General features: G+C 38.3%; 1 long non-coding RNA gene across 1 annotated transcript in view; it reads left to right on the plus strand.

The window, feature by feature from the left end:
* LOC122681344 overlaps positions 1-21,116 on the plus strand; it is a 110,094-nt gene that overhangs the window by 60,988 nt on the left and 27,990 nt on the right. The window lies entirely within an intron of this gene.

Here is a 21,116-nt window from a genome sequence, read left to right on the forward strand (position 1 = left end):
TGTCATAGCCAGGACAATGAGATTCTATTGCAATGGCTAGGTTAATAGTCCTGTGGGGTTTGTACTTGAAGGAACTGAGTTCTCTGTGTTTTCTAACTCGGGACCTTTAACTCTACTGACTACCTCAGCTGCACCAGTGGGATTCATGGCAAGTCAAACCTGATTCACAGAGGGTGAAAATTGCTAAGTTTTAATAATTCTGTTCATAATTTTTCATTTTAAGTTTTTGGTTTTGTTCCAGCTTTTCTGAGTATAATTAACAAATAAAAATTGTATGTATTTAAGATATAAAAAAGGGCTTCCCAGGTGGCTCAGTGGTAAAGAATTCGCCTACAAATGCAGGAGACACAGGTGACACAGGTTCGATCCCTGGGTTGGAAAGATCCCCTGGAGAAGGAAATGGCAACTCACTCCAGTATTCTTACCTGGAAAATTCCATGGACAGAGGAACCTGGTGGGCTACAATCCATAGAGTCGCAAAGAGTCTGACACGACTGAGTGTGCACACACATACACACGCACACACACACACGAGGTGTAAAATGTAGTAACTTAAGATACCTATACATTGTGAAATAATTACCATAATCATGTTAATTAACATATCCACATAGTAATCACACAGTTGTCTTTGTGTGTGTGTGTGAGGAGAACACTTAAGGTCTATTCTGTTAGCAAATATAAAATGTACCAGATAGTATTATTAACTGTAGTCACTATGCCATACATTAGATGGCCAGAACTTATTTATCTTATAACTGAAAGTTGCTACATTTTTATCATCTCCCAAATTCCACCTCACCCTGAGTCCTCAGAAATTACCACTCTTTTCTCTACTTCTAAGTGAGAGTATACAGTATTTGTCTTGTCTTATTTCATTTAGCATACTGTCCTCCGGATGCATCCATGTTATCGTAAAAGGGAGGATTTGCTTCTTTTTAATGGCTGCGTAATAAGTCACTATATATATGAAATAAAATGTAATTTATATTTATAAAATAAGATAATGTATATAATATGTAATGGAATGTATAGTATAAATATAATGGATAATATACAACATTACATTATATATATTATAATAGATACAGGTATTTCACATTTTGATAAAGATTGCATTAAATCTGTAGGTTACCTTGGGCAGTATGGACATTTTAACAATATTAATACCTTTTGATGTTATATGTAAAATAAACATATAACACAAGTGTTTTTCCATGGGATAGTAAACTCTTTATAAGTATCACTTGAAATGGCAATGCCAACCATTCCTCAATGTATTTTTATTACTTCCAAATTTTGATTTTATAAAAATATATAAATAACTATGTTTTTAATAAAATATTTATGTATATTTTAACTATTTCTGGTGGATAAATCCTCTAGAAATGGAATTTCTAAGTTATAGGGTATAAATATTTTTAAGACTCTTGATATACAGTTCTAAATTTAGCTTGCAATATTAATGTCTTTCTTCAATGGAAAATTATAGTAAATCTCATGGGATTTTTAACTGAACATGAATAAAATTTTATTACAAAAATACTTTGAGGTTTGAGGGTAGAGTATTAGCTAACATATGTTAAAAGCTTAGTAATTGGAACTAATAAGAAAAAGTCAATTTGAATTTATGATAAATTCTTAACTATAGACTACTTTAAAACAATGTGCTTTCATTGCTGTAGTCCATAAAGTAATACCTAGACTAATGAAAAGTTTATGGTACTCTGTGTTAGGCTTTTGGCTCCAAGTCAGGCAGACTCAGCTTTTAAATCAGACTCCACCACCTCCTGCCTGACCTTGGGCAAGTTTCTTAATTTCTTTGCCTTATTTTTTGCATCTGTTCAATGAAGATAATGTTAGTTCCTACTTCTCGGGGCCATTGTGAGTCTTAAATAATGTGTCCAGATAACCTAAGGAGTACACAATACATTTTATCTATTATTTAAGAAGAATAATTTTAAATAGAATCCCTAATTAGAATTTCTGAATTAATAAACAGGTCAGTTGAAAAGTTTTAAGTAAATAAACCTACACTATATCACTTACAGTTTCTTCATGTAAATGAGCCAGTATTTTCCGTGAAATTATATTTGTTGTGTTATCAGCTTGATATATATATGTGCATGCTGCATGCAAAGTCACTTCAGTCATGTCCAACTCGTTGCAACCCTCTGGATCAGACCGTAGCCCACCAAGCTCTGCTGTCCATGGGGATTCTCCAGGCAAGAATACTAGAGTGAGTTGCCTTGCACTCCTCCAGGGAATCTTCTCAACCCAGGAATTGAACCTGTGCCTGTCTGTGTCTCTTGCATTGCAGGCTGATTCTTTACCACTAGCGCCATCTGTGAATATATATATTTATATATATATATATTCATATATGTAATATGAATACTATTATATTCATAATATATATATAATTTATATTATAAAATTTAGATATAAATTTAACAAAAGTAAGCTACAAGAAAAGCCTCTGTAAAATCAATACAAATAGTGATGGATTCTAATAGTAATGGAGATCTTTTTTATTTACTGCTATATTATTTTTTTATATTAGAAAGAAAAAATTAGCTTGATTTAATGCTCTTCATGTTTAGAATATGAAAGACAATAGCATAAGTTAACTTCAAGATTAATGAATATTCTTCAGATAGATTTCCATCAAACATAAATGTGTTTATAACTTACAGCTAAGGAACAGAATGAATGGATCGAATTAAAAGTCACTTAGCATTTTTGTAAGTGTCTCTGTAAGGAGCAGTTGGGGAAAGTCTTTTTTGTTTTTTGCAAGCTCCCCGTGGCATGTGGGATCTCGTCCCCTGACCAGTGATCCAACCCACACCCCCTGCATTGGAAGTGCAGAATCCTAAATGCTGGATCACCAGGGAAGTCCCAGGGAAAGTCTTTTAGTCAAAAGCTGTCCCTCAGTGAAGGAGTGGGCACTGCATGAGGGTCTGGGTGAAGCCATGCTCTTTTTCTATAGACCATTTTAGATGCTATTTTGTTACTGTGGTCAGCGGTTTTCTTGCTTTAGTACTCACATTACCTTAAATTCTCTACTGTTTCTTAGTTCAGCAAAACTATCATGATCCTTTTGAACTCAAAGCTCAGGCCAACTTGGTGATTATCTGACTTTGTCTCTTGGCTTGACAAATAACCTTCAGATTCTCATTGATTCATACCAAACCCACACAGAGCAAACAATGCTAACAGTTGCACAGATGAGAAATTTTCAACACATTTCTAAGTTTAGAACATCTGAAGGAACATAAGACCAGAAAAATCTAGTTTGTATGATAAGGCCAAATGTATTACCAGGAAATAATATGTTTCTCACTCTAGGATTGATGTCATTGGCTTTTTATTCTCAGATTTTTCAGCATGTTCAGCATAGTCAGTCACAGAATATACACCCAGGTCACCTTTTACAGAGAATAAAGGAATGAGAGATGACTCAGGCTTCTCTGTGGGTCTGGGGATTTTGCCAAAGCTTAAGTGATAGAGACAGACTGTCTCAAAAATCATAAATGTCATACCTGGACTTTATACTCATTACCTTTTCACCTTGTTAGTCAAGTTCTATCACCTTTTATGATTTTCTTTTTGTTGCTACCGGTGACCTTTTTGCACTCTTTTTCAACATTTCTTTTTTGTCTTAAAACTAGTTTATGTTACCAAGCTCTTGCTTTTGGCATACTTCTTGAATTCAGTCCAGTTGTTGAATCAATAAGATTGAATTTTCTAAAATAGCAAACTTTTAAAAACGATAAATATTGAGAATATTACTGAAATTGTCATTTGAGTAGTTGTTCAGAAACCATTTTGTGTTAATTCGGAAAACCTGAGACATAAGTTTCCAATGATCTTATTCTTAGAGAGATTAGACATTTTAAGAGTTTGTGTTTTTTTTTCCAAATCTTCTTCCACATTTTCTTCTCGTAAAAAAATAAAATTCAGTAAAAAGGAAAAGTCTGGCCTAAAAATCAAACCATGAAAAATCATGTAAAGTAACAGATAAGCAAAAATTCTCAAAACACAGCTGGCCTTTGCATAATGAGAAAAAAAAATAGAGAAAGAAGACAGTGGAAATAATTATCTAAGCCCAGTTTATGAACTTGTAAAAATTAATGGAGAATACAGGCAAGATGTTCTCTTTCCACAGAGCTCTAGGCAGCTCTACTGTGCTGAGATTCCTTAGGTTTGGAGGTCTAGAAGATTTTGCAAATGGGGGTGCCCAGGTATGTAAACTGCCAAGCATTTTACCAGGTCTTAGACCAAGGTTTCTCAGCCCTAGCAATATTGACAATTTGGGCCCAATAAGTATTTGTTGTTGGTCTGTTCAGTGGATTTTAGGAAGTTTAGCTGCATCCTTGACTTTTACCTGCTAGAAGCCAGTATCATTCCCAGCTGTGGCAATAAAAATATCTCTAGAAAGTGTCAGATGTCCTCCTGGAGTGGAGGAAGGGAACTAATTTCGTTAGGAATTAGTGTCCTAGGGTAACAGATCTTATGCTGGTCTCAACTGTTTCTACTCTGTTTTGAAGAAAGAAAGGAAAAAGGTTTGTCTGATAGCCAGTACACCCATATTTAGTCTGTAGCCCTCTCTGTATGGAATAACGTGAGAAAAGTTTGTGAGAGGGTTTTCTTTATTCCATGCTTTCTACAGTAGAGAAACATAACCAAACACAAAGAAAACATTGATTATGTTTTGAACATAGAGAAACATATATCAAAGCTTGAGTCAAAAAGCAAAATCAAAACTTGATTCCTACACTCTTTTTATTATGGATTCAATCATTTCTATTTTCTCTTAGTCTTTCAAAATGGGGGGTTGAGTTTCTAATATTAATAGATATAGAGAATTCCTTGGCTGTCCAGTGGTTAGGATTCTGCACTTTCACTGATGCAGCCCAGGTTCAGTCCCTGGTTGGGGGACTAAGATCTAACAAGCAACGTGGTGTGCAAAAAAAAAATAATTAAGTAATTAATTAATGCACTTAGAGGACTCATTAATATTATTTCCATCTCATATAAAGAAAGGTGAGTTTCATTCAAGGCTGAGCAATATACTTCCCAAAGTACTGATATTTTAAATTCATGAGACTTATGGCAGGATTCAGAAATGAGCTTCTCTTCTTAGACCCATCTTTAATACAGTCACCCATGCTAAACTGAGCAAGCCGCTGCACAGGTGAGCCCACCTTATGTAGGGGCAAACTAAATCAGGAGTCACGGCAGTGCGGTCTGTGCCCTGTCTCTGCCACTTACTGATGGCCTTGGAACGCATGACCTTGAGATTCAGTTCCTCCAAGTAAAAAATGAGAACAGTCATAATTCTCTGATAAGGTTATTCTGATGATTGCATTAGTAACAGGATTACTGTCACTTGTGTTATTCCACTTTTCCTCCTTCCCCTTCCTTCCTCTCCAGTGTATCTATTCCTTGCACACGCCCAGGCCCTCATGGGCCACAACTCTCACACACTTGTTCAGCTGTGATTCTGAGTCCCAGCACTGCAGAGGGCTTGCCAACTTATCCAGAGTATTTAGAAAACTAAGATTGCATGATTCACAAAATTAACTAAGAGCTCTGCCTTTCAATTTCTTACTACTAAAAATAGTTCTGTTAAATTTCCAAGTGCTTAGATGTGTATGAACATTTAAAAAAAATCAAGTTCTCTGTGACAATAATCACCAGTCTTAGCACTGTGACAGGAGGAATATTAGAATATTAGAAGTCCAAATGACTTAGAAGTCCAGGAAGGACTCCTGACCTATGGTCAGATTGCTTTTACTGACAGTTACTCAGCCCTTCGTAGGCACCTCATCTCATTTTTGAATTCTAGTTACTGGAAAGTTCTGATCTTGCCTGAACCTGTCCCTTTTGGGTTTTCTTCTGGAACAACACTTACATCACCTTCTTTATCCACTAATGAGCCATACAACCATCAGCCATATGGGTCTATACATCTACTACATTTAAAGACTTGATATGTGAATGTATCAAATATAAAGCAAGTAAACTAATTCTATAGGCACATGGCCACCTGAAACAGTCTACGCTTTGCATTTAGTGGGGGTTGTGTAACTTGGAAGATTGCAGAACTCCCAGAGATCAGGATCTTCAGATAAAAAGTTTCAGTAAGTCTGCTCATCCAAACTTCAGAATAAGAGAGCTAACCAGCAGAGAAAATGAGTTACATTTGTTTTTTACTGCAGTGGCACTCCGATACTGACTTGTTACATGCGTGTAAGAAAACTTTGCCCAGAGTACATTCAGATTCACAGCTTTCCTCCAGAAAAATGTGTCAAACACACTCCCATGAAGGGTATGAATTGGAAACTCCATCATTCGTCCAGAAAACAACATAAGAAACTTGATCGTGGCTCTTATGCAATTTGCATATTGGCGCTTATACTACCTTTGTAAAGGAAAACAAGCCAAACATGCAAAATCCTTAGTGCTGAAGTGGCTAATAAAGGAGAGACCCCATTGAGTGTGGTATGTGCAACTTACTAACTCCAGAGGCTGTGTCAACTTTCTCAAAGATGGTAACGCCCTCCAGTTTCCTTCCATCTTTTCTTTCAGTGCCTTGGGGCTTTTCTGGGCACCATTTTCTGAGGACACTTTCCGGCATCCACTGAGCAGCCTGTGCGGCCAGCCTGGTTTCCCAGTGCCTTTTCCATGATGCAGCCTCTAACATTCTGTTAGAATGTGCCACTTCACTTACAAAGGCACTAAAGTGGATAGAAAAAGCTATGAAAAGCTATGACCAACCTAGACAGGATATTAAAAAGCAGAGACATTACTTTGTCAACAAAGGTCCATCTAGTCAAAGCTATGGTTTTTACAGTGGTCATGTATGAATGTGAGAGTTGGACTATAAAGAAAGCTGAGTGCTAAAGAATTGATGCTTTTGAACTGTGGTGGTGAAGAAGACTCTTGAAAGTCACTTGGACTGCAAGGAGATCCAACCAGTCCATCCTAAAGGAGATCAGTCCTGGGTGTTCATTGGAAGGACTGATGTTGAAGCTGAAACTCCAACACTGTGGCCACCTGATGTGAAAAACTGACTTACTGGAAAAGACCCTGGTGCTGGGAAAGATTGAAGGTGGGAGGAGAAGGGGACGACAGAGAATGAGACGGTTGGATGGCATCACCAACTCAATGGACATGAGTTTGAGCAAGCTCTGGGAGTTGGTGATGGACAGGGAAGCCTGGCGTACTGCAGTCCATGGGGTCGCAGAGTCAGACACGACTTAGCAACTAAACTGAACTGAAAGTGGATGGACTGTGGGACAAGAAGGATGCTAAAGATGAAGTGAAATCTCGGTGAGGTGTACATCATTTACACTTCAGGTGTCTGAGTACATGCCTCTCTTTGTGACATCCACACTGTCCCTTGTCAACTCTTCCGCTGCCAATCAGTAGTGGTGAGATCCTGGACAATTATCTAACCTTTCTGTGCCTCAATTTCCCTATTTCTAGAAAAGGAGGAAAATCATACTGAGCTATAGCGTTGTGTGTGAGTGTGTGTGTTAGTTATTCAGTCATGTCTGACTCTGCAACCCCATAGACTGTAGCCCACCAGGCTCCTCTGTCCATGGAATTCACAGGCAAGAATACTGGAATGGGATACTCTTCTCCAGGGGATCTTTCCTACCCAGGGATCAAACCTGGGTCTCCTGCATTGCAGGTGGATTCTTTACCATTATGAACATGAAGTGAGTTTATTTACATAAAGCACTTAGAACAATGTACAGCCTAGTAGCTGCTATACATACATACATACATACATACATATATATATGTTTACTATTAATACTATTTTAGAGAAGAAAATGTGGCAATACCTCTGTTTCTCTTTTTTTTTTTGGCTCCTCATGGCTTTGAGTAGTCATGTAATAATTTAGCTTTTTTTTTGGCTAATTTTATAAACAAATTTACTCTTTACTATGAGCAAGACCTGCTGCTTTGCTCACCATAACAGACCCAGAAGATATTAGACCTTTGGGTAGCAGGTTCAATACCTGCCTCTACAAATTCAGAGTCTTCTTTTTTGGCTTTGTGTGTGTATGTGTGTGTGCATGCATACTTGAAAGAGTGAAATGGATCCAGCTGGTTTGGACTGCCCATTCCTCTCTCATTACTCTGCACAATGAAAGCGTGTGATTTCTTTCATCATGTGCAGCTGGTACCACCTGGTCTGTCTCTGAGGGTTGTTATGCCCAGAAATGATGAAAGACTTTGGCTCTTACAAAGGGGAATAAACCTCCAGATGAGCTGAATACTCACCATGGAGGTAAGGCATGAAAGATCATGAATTCTGTGTCTTTTTTTTCTTTTGGTTAAGCCCTAGTATTTCTCATTGTGTTACTCTTTGCTTAATTCTACATTTAGATTGTTGAACAAAAATTTTACAAGAGACTTTTCTCAGTCTCACTATGATCCTGACCCTCCTTTATGCCTTTATTTGGATAGTAGTGACATCTATATGTATACTTTTCTGTGAAACATCTATTTTTATATATGTATATATATGTTATATATATACATCTATCTCTCTATATATACACATAGGTATATATGGTTAATATATATAAAGAGATATATATAGAGATATAGATAGATGTATATATATAACATATATGCATATATAGAAATAGATGTTTATATATATATACATATATATATATACCTCCCAGTTGACCAAATAATGATGGCTTCACACGCCCAAGACTGAAATAAATTAGCTGCAGCCTAAAAATATAAGAGGGACTTCCCTGGTGGTCCAGTAGTTAAGAACACTCCTTGCAATGCAGGGGACCCAGGTTTGATCCCTGGTCAGGGAACTAAGATCCCACATGCCATGGAGCAACTAAGCTGTTTGCCACAGCTACTTAGCCACACTTTGGAGTCTGAGCACCGTAACTAGAGAGTCTGCACCATAAGGAAAGACCCTGCATGATGCAATGAAGGTCCTGTGTGTGGCAACTGAGACCCAACACAGCCAAATAAATTAACTAATTAATTAAATATATATACATACGTAAGAAAATGTAAAGTGATATGTTTTCTTATATATATAAGTGATAAAGTAATTTTTAAAAAATATTTTAACCATGGACCAGGCTTCTAGTATTTCTGGTCATCAGTTACATCATCACTGGGACACCAAAAGCATGGAAAATATTTGTGGAAAATGTTTCCTGATAGATTTTTAAATCAACATGCTATTAAGATCTCAGGCTCCCATTCCTTCTTCCTTCTTATCCAGATATAGGGAGCAAGGCTTTCCCAGGCCCATGAGGAAGAACTCTGTTTTCTTTCTGACAATGATCCTTTTCTGGCTGGGGCTGATGATCAAGGAAAACAAAGCATAAAATGGGGTTTTCTGAGGTGTTCCTGTCCATGAGATTTGAGATGGCACAGAAATGAGGATTTGAGAGCCAGCATGGCCAACTCAGAAGCAGGAAACACCTTCTACGTCCTCCGCCAACCTCTACACAGATGCTGACACCGCCTCACTCATCAGGCAGCTAAGATCCTTCATAACACCTCTGCTGTGCAGGCTCCCCCTGGACCTGCTGTGAATGGTGTAACTGCACACCCACTTTTTTTTTATCAGTCCCCTATGCTGCCCTACCAACTTAGGTGCCTTCTAACTCCTTCGGTTGGGCCCCCTACATTGGGAATGTAGAGTCTTAGCCATTGGACCACCAGGGAAGTCCCTGTGGCAGAGAGGCTAATTAATTTTTTTTTTTTTTTTGGCTGCATCATGAGCCATGCAGGATCTTAGTTCTCTGACCAGGAATTGAACCCACACCCCCTGCAGTGGAAGAGTGGATTCTTTACCACTGGACCACCAGGGAAGTCCTAAGGCTAATGAATTTGAAGAAAAAAGATGAAGAAAATCTCCTGTTTGCAAAAATACAAATAGAAAACCTTCTTAAAATTGTGGCTTAAGCAATACCAATAGTAACAGAAACCCTGGAACTGATGAACTACCACGTAGAATGACATTTCAGGCCGTTATCAACATTTATTCTTTCTTATCATGAACATTCTTAGATCATTCCTCAAGGAATTCTAAACTTTTTCTGAGAAACTTTAGCATCATCCTAAACTTGCATTTGCTGAGCTTGATTGCCTTAGGAAAAAAAATCCCACTCTTTTATATCATCTTGCATAGCAACGTCTCAAACACAGAAAACATGATATTACATGGAAAACAGAGTCTAGGAGAAATACAGCCTTAGAGGGACTGGGTACGTGTTCCCAGAACCCACTTGAGGACTGTGTTGCTCTCCCACGACAGCTGCAGGGGCCCGACTCATCCATGGTTCTCATCTCCTCAAACTATTCCTTAGCAATTCTTACGAAGTTTTATTTTGAAATCAGGTGAAAATGTGGGGGGGGGGGCGAGGGGGGGAATCAATGTTTATTGCAGGGGGAAAATCCTTTCAGGATGATGTGTATTCCCATAAGGATGGCTGCATATTTTAGAGGTATAGTAAGTATGCACTGTTCTACAACAGTTACCATAGGAACAGAACTCTTTCTCTGTTAGATGGTAGAGTAATCATGGTAGGAAATTTCCACAGAAATATCTAAGCTACACAAATTAAGCATTGGTTGGAAGTCAAACCCAACAGATTGTGGATTTAATAGGTAGGTGTTACAGGGTGAGGATAAGAGCTATAATATAAGGGAAACTGTTTGCACATTCAATGCTCAAACTGTAAGTTTGCTAAACTAACCATCAAAGTGGGCATTTTTATGTCCACTGCTTTTTTATGCTCCTTGAATTTCCCAGAAGGGCATCACCCCAGGTCTTAGCTGAAAGCCATGCTAAGCAATATCAAAGAGGACTCTTACAGCCTGGTTCCTAAGAGTTTATGTTGAAAAAGAGAGCAAATGTGACATACCACTGTGTAAGTGGATACACAGGGTTCTGTGAGCAATGTGATGTGTTGAGTGGTATAATATTTGTGGGCGCTTCTACAATGAGCTGGATTTGAGTTAGGTTTTAAAAGAAAGGTAATATCTAGGAAATGGGGGATGTTTTAGTAGAAGGGCTACTACTATATTACATCTATTTTAAGATAAACATTTTCAGGACTTCCCTGGCAGTCCAGTGGTTAAGACTCCACACTTCCAATGCAGGGAGTGTGGGTTCAATCCCTGGTCAGGGAATGAAGATATCACATGTTGCATGGTGCAGCCAAAAAGTAAAATAATAATAATAATAAGATGCGTAGTTTTCACAACTGAATGTCTCTGAGAAGAGCCTGCCTTGGAACTCATGCTATCTCATAGTCACTGTCAACCAGGTGCAATTCTGATGTTTCATTATACACACATAAGCAAACTTGGTCATTACTTCAACTGAGTTCTGTCCATTGTTGACTGTATATTTGTTAAGTTTAACTGACATTTACAATTGCACAATTGCACTCATTTCACATGCTAGTAAAGTAATGCTCAAAATTCTCCAAGCCAGGCTTCAGCAATATGTGAACCGTGAACTTCCAGATGTTCAAGCTGGCTTTAGAAAAGGCAGAGGAACCAGAGATCAAATTGCCAACCACCGTTGGATCATCGAAAAAGCGAGAGAATTCCAGAAAAACATCTATTTCTGCTTTATTGACTACACCAAAGCCTTTGACTGTGTGGATCACAATAAACTGTGGAAAAGAGATGGGAATAGCAGACCACATGACCTGCCTCTTTAGAAATCTGTATGCAGGTCAGGAAGCAACAGTTAGAACTAGACATGGAACAACACACTGGTTCCCAATAGGAAAAGGAGTACGTCGAGGCTATACATTGTCACCCTGCTTATTTAACTTATATGCAGAGTACATCATGAGAAACGCTGGGCTGGAAGAAGCACAAGCTGGAATCAAGATTGCCAGGAGAAATATCAATAACCTCAGATATGCAGATGACACCACCCTTATGGCAGAAAGTGAAGAGGAACTAAAAAGCCTCTTGATGAAAGTGAAAGAGGAGAGTGAAAACGTTGGCTTAAAGCTTAACATTCAGAAAACTAAGATCATGGCATCTGGTCCCATCACTTCAGGGGAAATAGATGGGGAAACAGTGGAAACAGTGTTAGACTTTCTTTTTGGGGGCTCAAAAATCACTGCAGATGGTGACTACAGCCATGAAATTAAAAGACACTTACTCCTTGGAAGGAGAGTTATGACCAACCTAGATAGCATATTAAAAAGCAGAGACATTACTTTGCCAACAAAGGTCTGTCTGGTCAAGGCTATGGTTTTTCCAGTGGTCATGCATGGATGTGAGAGTTGGACTGTGAAGAAAGCTGAGCACCAAAAAATTGATACTTTTGAACTATGGTGTTGGAGAAGACTCTTGAGAGTCCCTGGGACTGCAAGGAGATCCAACCAGTCCATCCTAAAGGAGACCAGTCCTGGGTGTTCATTGGAAGGACTGATGTTGTAGCTGAAACTCTAATACTTTGGCCACCTGATGCAAAGAGATGACTCGTTTGAAAAGACCCTGATGCTAGGAAAGATTGAAGGCAGGAGGAGAAGGGGATGACAGAAGATGAGATGGCTGGATCGCATCACCGACTCAATGGACATGAGTTTGGGTGAACTCCAGGAGTTGGTGATGGACAGCGAGGCCTGGCGTGCTGCGATTCATGGGGTCACAAAGAGTCGGACACGACTGAGTGACTGAATTGAACTGAACTGATACTACTATTTGTCCTGGACATGAAAAACTTTTGTGTATGCAGAAAGGCATGGGAATAGCAGAGTGGCAAATTTTGATACTAGTTGAAGGACATGTTTGCTCCAATGGGAGGAAAGACCATTATCATGAAAACTTGCAAAAGAAGGGTCAGTTGCTTGAAATAAAATCTCAAAGACAATGTTGGGGTCCTCTCATATGGAATGTATCACCAACACTACTGACAGCACAGAAAATGGTAAAAATCCTTAACCTTAGTCTTTTTATGTCACATTGAATACATAGGAAAAAATTTCCATCTTGAGGTGAAAAGAGCTATTTCACTAAGTGTGAAATAAAAATTCTAAGTGATAAGAAAGCATTGCTGACAGTTTAATTGTTAGGGTTTTTTCCTTCCTTAGTGGTACATAAAATTATACATATATCCTCCCTTTTTAAAATTTCCTCCCCATTTAGGTCACCACAGAGCATTGAGTAGAATTCCCTGTTCCATACAGTATGTTCTCATTAGTTATATATTTTATACATAGTATCAATAGTGTGTATCTAATCATTTAAACTATTTTAAGACAATTAACCTCAATATTTATATTAAAAGGATTATAATAATATCAATTGGAACATTTAATTAAATTCCTTTTATATGAAAAATATCTCAGTCTTAAAAAATACCCAAAGTGTCATGTGATGAATCTCTGCCAGATAATTGCTTAAAATAAACTTAGGAGCTACTACTAGAAACATAAGATGAATGCATTTTTCACAAAGAGGATTATTCACTTTAAGGCCCTTGGCTTAGATTTTTACTGTATGAAAAATTTCCATTTTATTCAACTTTTTAAAGTAATGGGTCAATTGTCATCAACTTGTTTGGCCAATATCAAAATAACTAGAAATTTCGAAAACTTGAAACTTTGGCACATTCTTCATTTTTTATGTTATAAAATACCCTTAGAAGAAAGAGACTCTTTTAAGCTTTACTACTGTATTTTAAATCCCCAAAGGGTGTGTCACAGTGATTTCTGGAAAGGCTTTAGTGTGCATTACAAAGAACTACAGCAGTTTAATGATATAGTAAGATAGTGTTCCAAATTCTAAGATAAAGTTATAATTTGAAGCCTAAATCACTAGTCTCACTCTTTCTACCACCCATATCCTATAAGGTTTTTGTGTTGGTGCTGGACACCATCTTACCACGTGGGTGGCAAGTTGCCTGTCATCTCAGTAATTCTGAAGAGAAGCCAGGGAATTTGTTGTAAAGCGTTTGTCCAGATGGAACCACATGTGACCTCCAGGGTGCTCTGGGCCTGAAGCCTAGCCTCTTGGCTGCGTACAGCCATAGAGCTTACCCAGGAGAAAATTTGTCTCCTCAAAGCCAATAAAGATAAAAGAAACCTGTACGAGTCCAAAAAGCACAGCTCATACATGTGGGAATTGCACAAGATTAAGGTTCACCCCTTGTATTGTCCTCAGAAAGGCCAGGAGATAGAAAGGAAAGTAGACAGCTTCCATGTCCCTCTGTTCTGTTGTTTCTCTTGCCAAAAAGAAACTTTGAACTCTATTGGTGAATAGGGGGCCTTGAGCACCTAATACCAAACTGGTTATTGTTGTTGTTCAGTCGCCAAGTTGTATCCAGCTGTTTGCAACCCCATGGGCTGCAGAACACCAGGCCTCCCTGTTCCTCCCCACCTCCCAGAGTTTGCCCAAGTTCATGTCCATTGAATCGGTGATGCTGTCCAACCATCTCATCCTCTGTCACCCTCTTCCCCTCCTGTCTTCAATCTTTCCCAGCATCAGGGTCTTTTCAATGACTTGGCTCTTCACATCAGGTGAGCAAAGTATTGGAGCTTCAGCTTCAACATTAGTCCTTACAAGAAGTATTCAAGATTGATTGATTTCCTTTAGGATTGACAGGTTTGATCTCCTTGCTGTCCAAGGGACTCCCAAGACTCTTCTCTAGCACCACAATGCAAAAGCATCAATTCTTCAGGGCACTGCCTTCTTTATGGTCCAACTTTCACATCCGAACATGACTACTAGAAAGACCATAGCCTTGACTATACGAACTTTTATCAGTAAGGTGATGTCTTTGCTTTTTAATACACTGTCTAGGTTTGTCATAGCTTTCCTTCCAAGAAGCAATCGTCTTCTAATTTCATGGCTGCAGTCACCATTCACAGTGATTTTAGAGCCCAAGAAGAGGAAAGTTGCTTCCACATTTTCCCTTCTATTTGCCATGAAATGATGGGACTGGATGCCATGGGATATTTAGTTTTAAGCTGGGTTTTTCACTGTCCTCTTTCACCCTCATCAAGAGGCTCTTTAATTCCTCTTTGTTTTCTGCCTTTAGAGTGGTATCTGGTTATTATGTCCACTTAAAAGATACAAGAGTCATTATTGGAATAGAATCCTATGAAAAGTAAGACTTGACAGGTTTCTGAGCCCTAGAAAGGCCCAATTCCTTCTAACAGTCATGAACAGGGTGGCATAGAGATGACAGAAAAAATTCTCTGGCAGGCTGGGAAGCTTATTTCTGGTAAAATTGTCTCTTGTCACAGAAGAGAAATCACACGACTTAGCTACATTCTCAAGGGGGACTGCTTGTAAAATCTTAGAATATTTTGGTGGGTTGACTGTTCCTTGTTGCTTTTAACAAGATACTAGGAAAATGAAGAACTCAGGCCAGGGGAGTAGAGTTTGCACAGAAAAATGGGAGTGAATAGTGTTAAGGAAGGTTCTCCAAACATGGCCTGCAATCTGAAGTTATAAATGTGTAGACTTCCAGTGCTTTTCTAAGAAAAAGAAAAAACACAAAACACAAGAGTCAGCAGACAACACGAACTCCCACCAATAGGAAGATGAAAGCAAATGTCAGGTGGTTGCAATGAATCCAGATTGGAAATTCAGCATGGTGTGGCTGAGGACAGAACAAGTTCCTATGTCTGTGGCCTCTCTTCCATCCAAAATGAACACACAATAAAAGTCAATAAAACCTCTGTTTTCTTGATGGAATCTACAGTATTGATGGCATGTAGCTGGTAATGAATGACGGGACAATGAAAAAGCTATTCCATACTTACAAAGTGGACTATATGATCTCTCTCTTGGAAAAGGTTTATTTTTAAAAAATTTTATTTCTGGCTGTGCAGGGTCTTCCTTGCTTTGCGTGGGCTTTGTCCAGTTGCAAAGAGTTGGGGCTACTGTTCATTCTGGTGGCTGGTCTTCTCATTGCAGTGGCTTCTCTTGTGGAACATGTGCTCTAGGTGCACGGACTTAAGTAGTTGCAGCACTTGGGCTCAATAGTGGTGGTGCACAGGTTCAGTTGCTCTGTGGCATGTGGAATATTCCTGGACCAAGGATCGAAAACCCATGTCCCCTGCACTGGCAGGTGGAGTTTTATCCACTGTACCATCAAGGAATTCCTTTTCTAAAATTTTATCTATTTATTTGGCTGCACCAGGTCTTAGTTGCGGCACATGGGATCTTTAATCTTCATTTCAGCCTGCGGGGCTATCTTTAGTTGCAGCTTGTGGGACCTAGTTTCTTGATAAGGGATCAAACCCAGGCCCCCTGCATTGGGAATGAGGAGTCTTAGCCACTGGACCACCAGGGAAGTCCTGGCAAGAGTCTTCTGATCTCCATCAACTTGACAGAAAAAAAAATGTATCTGTCAAATTGGCATAACTCTCCTATAGATACATATATTGTTACATTTATCTTATACACATGTGCCTAGAATACTATTTGAAAAACACACAAGAGACTGGTTACAGTGGTTGCTCCTGGGGAGGGGATTCAGAGGCTGCAGGAATGGGGCATGAAGGAGACTTAATTCTTGGCTACACACCTTTGGGTAGTTATGAATTTTGAATTTCGGACCATGTATATACATCATATATTTTCTCTCACACACAGAGAGCACAATATTAAAAGTAGTTTCTAATAAAATTAAAAATTTTATTACCTTTTGACTTAATTATTTCACTCCTGGGAATGATTTTCTGTAAGTATAGCCAAATGTGTAAAATGGTGTATGTTCATGGTCAGCTACTTAGGCATTGCTTTTAATGGGAAATATTGAAAACAACTCAAATGAAAAAAACTTAAATATGCATCAAAAGGGTGCTGATAAAAATATATACAACCTTGCAATTTAATGCCATATATCTACAAAAAGGAATGAAGAACTTTTTTTTTGTTTTTGTTGTTTTGTTTTTATTTGTTGTTTGGTTGTTTTGTTTTGTTTTTGTTGTTGATTAGTTGCTAAGTCGTGTCTGACTCTTTTGCGACCGCATGGACGGTAGCCTGCCAGGTTCCTCTATCCATGGGATTTCCCAGGCAAGAATATTGGAATGGGTTGCCATTTCCTTCTCCAGGGGATCTTCCTGACCCAGGGATCAAACCCACCTCTCCTGCTTGGCAGGTAGATTCTTTACAACTGAGCCACCAGGGAAGCCCCACGAAGAACCTTATGTTGATAAAAATGAGCTTATTAACTGAAAAAGGCAAGCATTATTGTGTGCTCTTATTTGAGTTTTTAAAAAGTGACAGAAAGATATATGTATATATAATATATAAAATTAGGTGTATATTGTGTGATATACATATATACATCTATATATCATATATGTATGTACATCGCATATATACACACATCAGTAAATATCCATTCATATATACTTACATATATTCATTTGCTTTCATAAAATATTTCTGAAAAGGTACATAAAAATTGAAAGCACTGGCTGTCTCAGCAAAGAAGTTGGTGGTAGAGGTTCAGGGGTGAGAGGAATGCATTTTATTACAAAAGAATTCCACAGATGTTTTCCACATCAGCAGGATCATTTAGATATGTGTATATTCTTGCTTCACAGGCAATACTCATCTGATTGCCTAAGTGAAGGCAGATTAAAAAAAAAAATTCCCATCTAGTCTCATTTCCTATAGATGCAGCATCCTTTAGAATAAAAAGTCTGCACCTGAAGGCAAAAGCAGTTCTAAGAAGGAAGTTTATAGCAATACAATCCTACCTCAAGAAACAAGAAAAACATCGAATAGACAACCTAACTTTACACCTAAAACAACTGGAAAAAGAACCACCACCACCAAAAAAAACAAAAAACCCAAAATTAGTAAAAGGAAAGAAATCATAAAGATCAAAGCAGAAATAAATGAAAAAGAAATGAAAGAAACAATAGTAAAGATTATTCTTGATTCTTTACCATAGCATCCTCCGATCTACTACTCCTCTAGATTTTTCCAACTCAGAAAGTGGTACCATCACTGCCCAGTTGCTCAAATCAGAAATGTGACTGTCATTCTCAAAACTGCTCTCTTCTTCTTTGAATCTGTTATCAGGTTACATATTTATTTTTTAAATATTCCCCTTCTCCAGGGGATCTTCCTGACCCAGGGGTCAAACCTGGGTCTCCTGCATTGCAGGTAGACTTTTTACTGTCTGAGCCACCAGAGAAACCCAATATTTCTGGAAGCCAACAACTACTCTTTGTCTTTACTACTTAAGTCTTGATCTATGCCACCATCTTCCTTACTTGGAAGACTATGATAGTCTCCCCAGATTCATTCATTCTTCCACTTCAATCCACGTAGCAAGTAATCATTGAAAAATACTTCTTGCATTGTGCCACTGACCTACTTAAAACACATTGGTGGCCTCTGTTTGTCTCTTCATCTTCACCTTGCACCTTCCTCCCTTCTTGGGACTTTCCTGGTAGTCCAGTGATTAAGACTGTGCTTCCAATGCAGGAGGTACAGGTTCCAATCCCTGGTCAGGGAATTAAGATCCCACATGCCGAGTGAAAGTGAAAGTTGCTCAGTCGTGTCTGACTCTTTGGGACCCCTTGGAATTCTCTAGGCCAGAATACCGGAGTGGGTAGCCTTTCCCTTCTCCAGGGGATCTAGAGGCATGACCAAAAAAGAAAAAAGGTACCAAAAATAATTCCCAAATCTTTCTCCCTTCTCTAAGTACACTACAGCCCTAATGACTGCCTTCCTCCTATGGGTTGAGGGTTTCCTATCCAAGATCCTTTACACATTTTATTCTCTCCACAATATTTCTCTTCTCCATCTCTCCCAACTATTACTCATTTTTCAGTCTATTTTTAAATGTCAGATCCTCAGAAATGCAGCCTCTTAACTACAAAATCTGATTTAGGACCCCCTTTTTATTCCCTTGCAAAATAGCCTCCAGTTATTTTTTTCTTTCAATTAGTTTCAATTTCAATATAAATAAATGCATTTATATTTATAGTCTGTCTTCCAACATAGTCATTTTGTTCACTTTTCTACCCAGCAACCAGAACAGTTTCTGACTTGTAGCAGACAGTATTTTTTGAATGAGAATGAATGAGCTTTGTTAACTGAAGAGATTTTTATAACTTTTTTTTTGCTCTGTTCTAGCCAAGATACCATTTTGATTATGATTTTTCTTCCCACATAGCTTGATAACTAGGATAGAATGCACTGATCACTTGAGAGATATCTCTGAGTTTAAAAAGTGATCTTCACAACACCTTTTCAGGATAAATACACACACACACAAACTAGGAATAGAAGGAACTTGCCTCAACATAATGGAAGCTGTATACTAAAACCAGGGTTTCCCAGGTGGTGCTAGTGGTAAAGAACCCTCCTGCCAATGCAGGAGACTGAAGAGACAATGGTTTGATCCCTGAGTTGGGAAGATGCTCTGGAGGAGAGCATGGCAACCCACACCAGTATTCTTGGCTGGAGAATCCCATGGACAGAGGAGCCTGGTGGGCTACGTCCAAAGGGTAACAAACAGTCTGAAGTGACTCAGCACACACAATGAACATCATCATGAAGACCTGAAAGCTTTTCCCTTAAGATCCAGAACCAGGTAGGGATGTTTGACTAGAATTAGGAAGTTCTGTTGTTTATTCGCCAAGTCATGTCCGACTCTTTTGCAACCCTATGAGCTGTAGCTCGCCAGGCTCCTCTGTCCATGGGATTTCCCAGCCAAGAATACTGGAGTGGGTTGCCATTTCCTACTCCAGGGGATCTTCCTGACCCAGGGATTTAACCTGCGTCTCCTGCATCTCCTGCACTGCAGGTAAATTCTTTACCACTGAGCCACCAGGAAAGCCCAGGAAGTTCTAGTCAGAGTAATTAGGCAAGAAAAAGACACAAAGGCATCCAAATTGGAAAGGAAAAAGTAAAATTATCTGCAGATTATTTGATATTCCATGTAGAAAACTCTAAAGATTTCATACACAGAAGAAAAAAATTTATTATAATTAATAAATGCACTCAGAAAAGCAACAAAATATAAGATCAACACTCAAAAGTCAGTTGCATTTCTATGGACCAACAGTGAACAATCTGAAAAGGAAATTACAAAAACAATTCCATTTAAAATAGCATAAAATAGATTTAGGAATGAACTTAACCAAGGAGGTGAAAGGCTTGTGCAATGAAAATTATTGCTGAAATATGTTGCTGAAAGAAATTAAAATAGATGGAAACACATCCCATGTTCATGAATTGGAAGGCTTAATTAAAAAGTCAAAACTACTCAAACCAATCTACAGATTCAATCACTATCAAAATACCTTTGACCTTTTTGCAGAAATAGAAGCAACTATCCTAAATTCATGTGGAATCTCACAGCATTCTGACTAACCAAAACTATCTCACAAAAGAACAACACTGGAGGATTCAACACTTTCTGATTTTAAGAACTTACTACAAAGCTACAGTAATAAAGTGTGATACCATATAAAACAGACATATAGACCAATAGAACAGAATAGAGAACCCAGAAATAAACCATTACATATATGATGATATTGTTTTGGACAAGGGGTTCAAGACCACTCAATGGGGAAAGGACAGACTTTTCAATAAATGGTGTTAGGAAAACTGGATATCCACATTCAGAAGAATGAAGCTGGATCCCATCTAACATCATAGATAAACCTTAGCTCAAAATGAATCAAAGACCTAAATGTAAGACCTAAAACAATAAAACTCTTGGGAGAAACAAATGTAGGATAAAATGTTTACAACTTTGGATTTGGCAGTGATACCATCTTGGATATGATACCAAACGCACAGTTAACAAAGGAAAAAACAGACACATTTGACTTCATGAAAGCTGAAAATTTCTGTATATCAAAAGACTCTATCAATAAAGTAAAAAGGTAACCCATAGGAGAAAATATTTGCAAATCTTATATCTGATCCAGGATTAAGATCCAGAATATACAGAAAACTCATAAAACTCGACAGAGAACCAAACAACCCAATTTACAAAATGGGCAAAGGGCTTGAATAGACATTTTTCCACAGAAGATATACAAATGGCTCAGCAGTAAACTATCCACCTGCAAACACAGGTTTGATTC

This window comes from Cervus elaphus, chromosome 23 (genome assembly GCF_910594005.1).
Source record: "Cervus elaphus chromosome 23, mCerEla1.1, whole genome shotgun sequence".
Taxonomy (NCBI): Eukaryota; Metazoa; Chordata; class Mammalia; order Artiodactyla; family Cervidae; genus Cervus; species Cervus elaphus.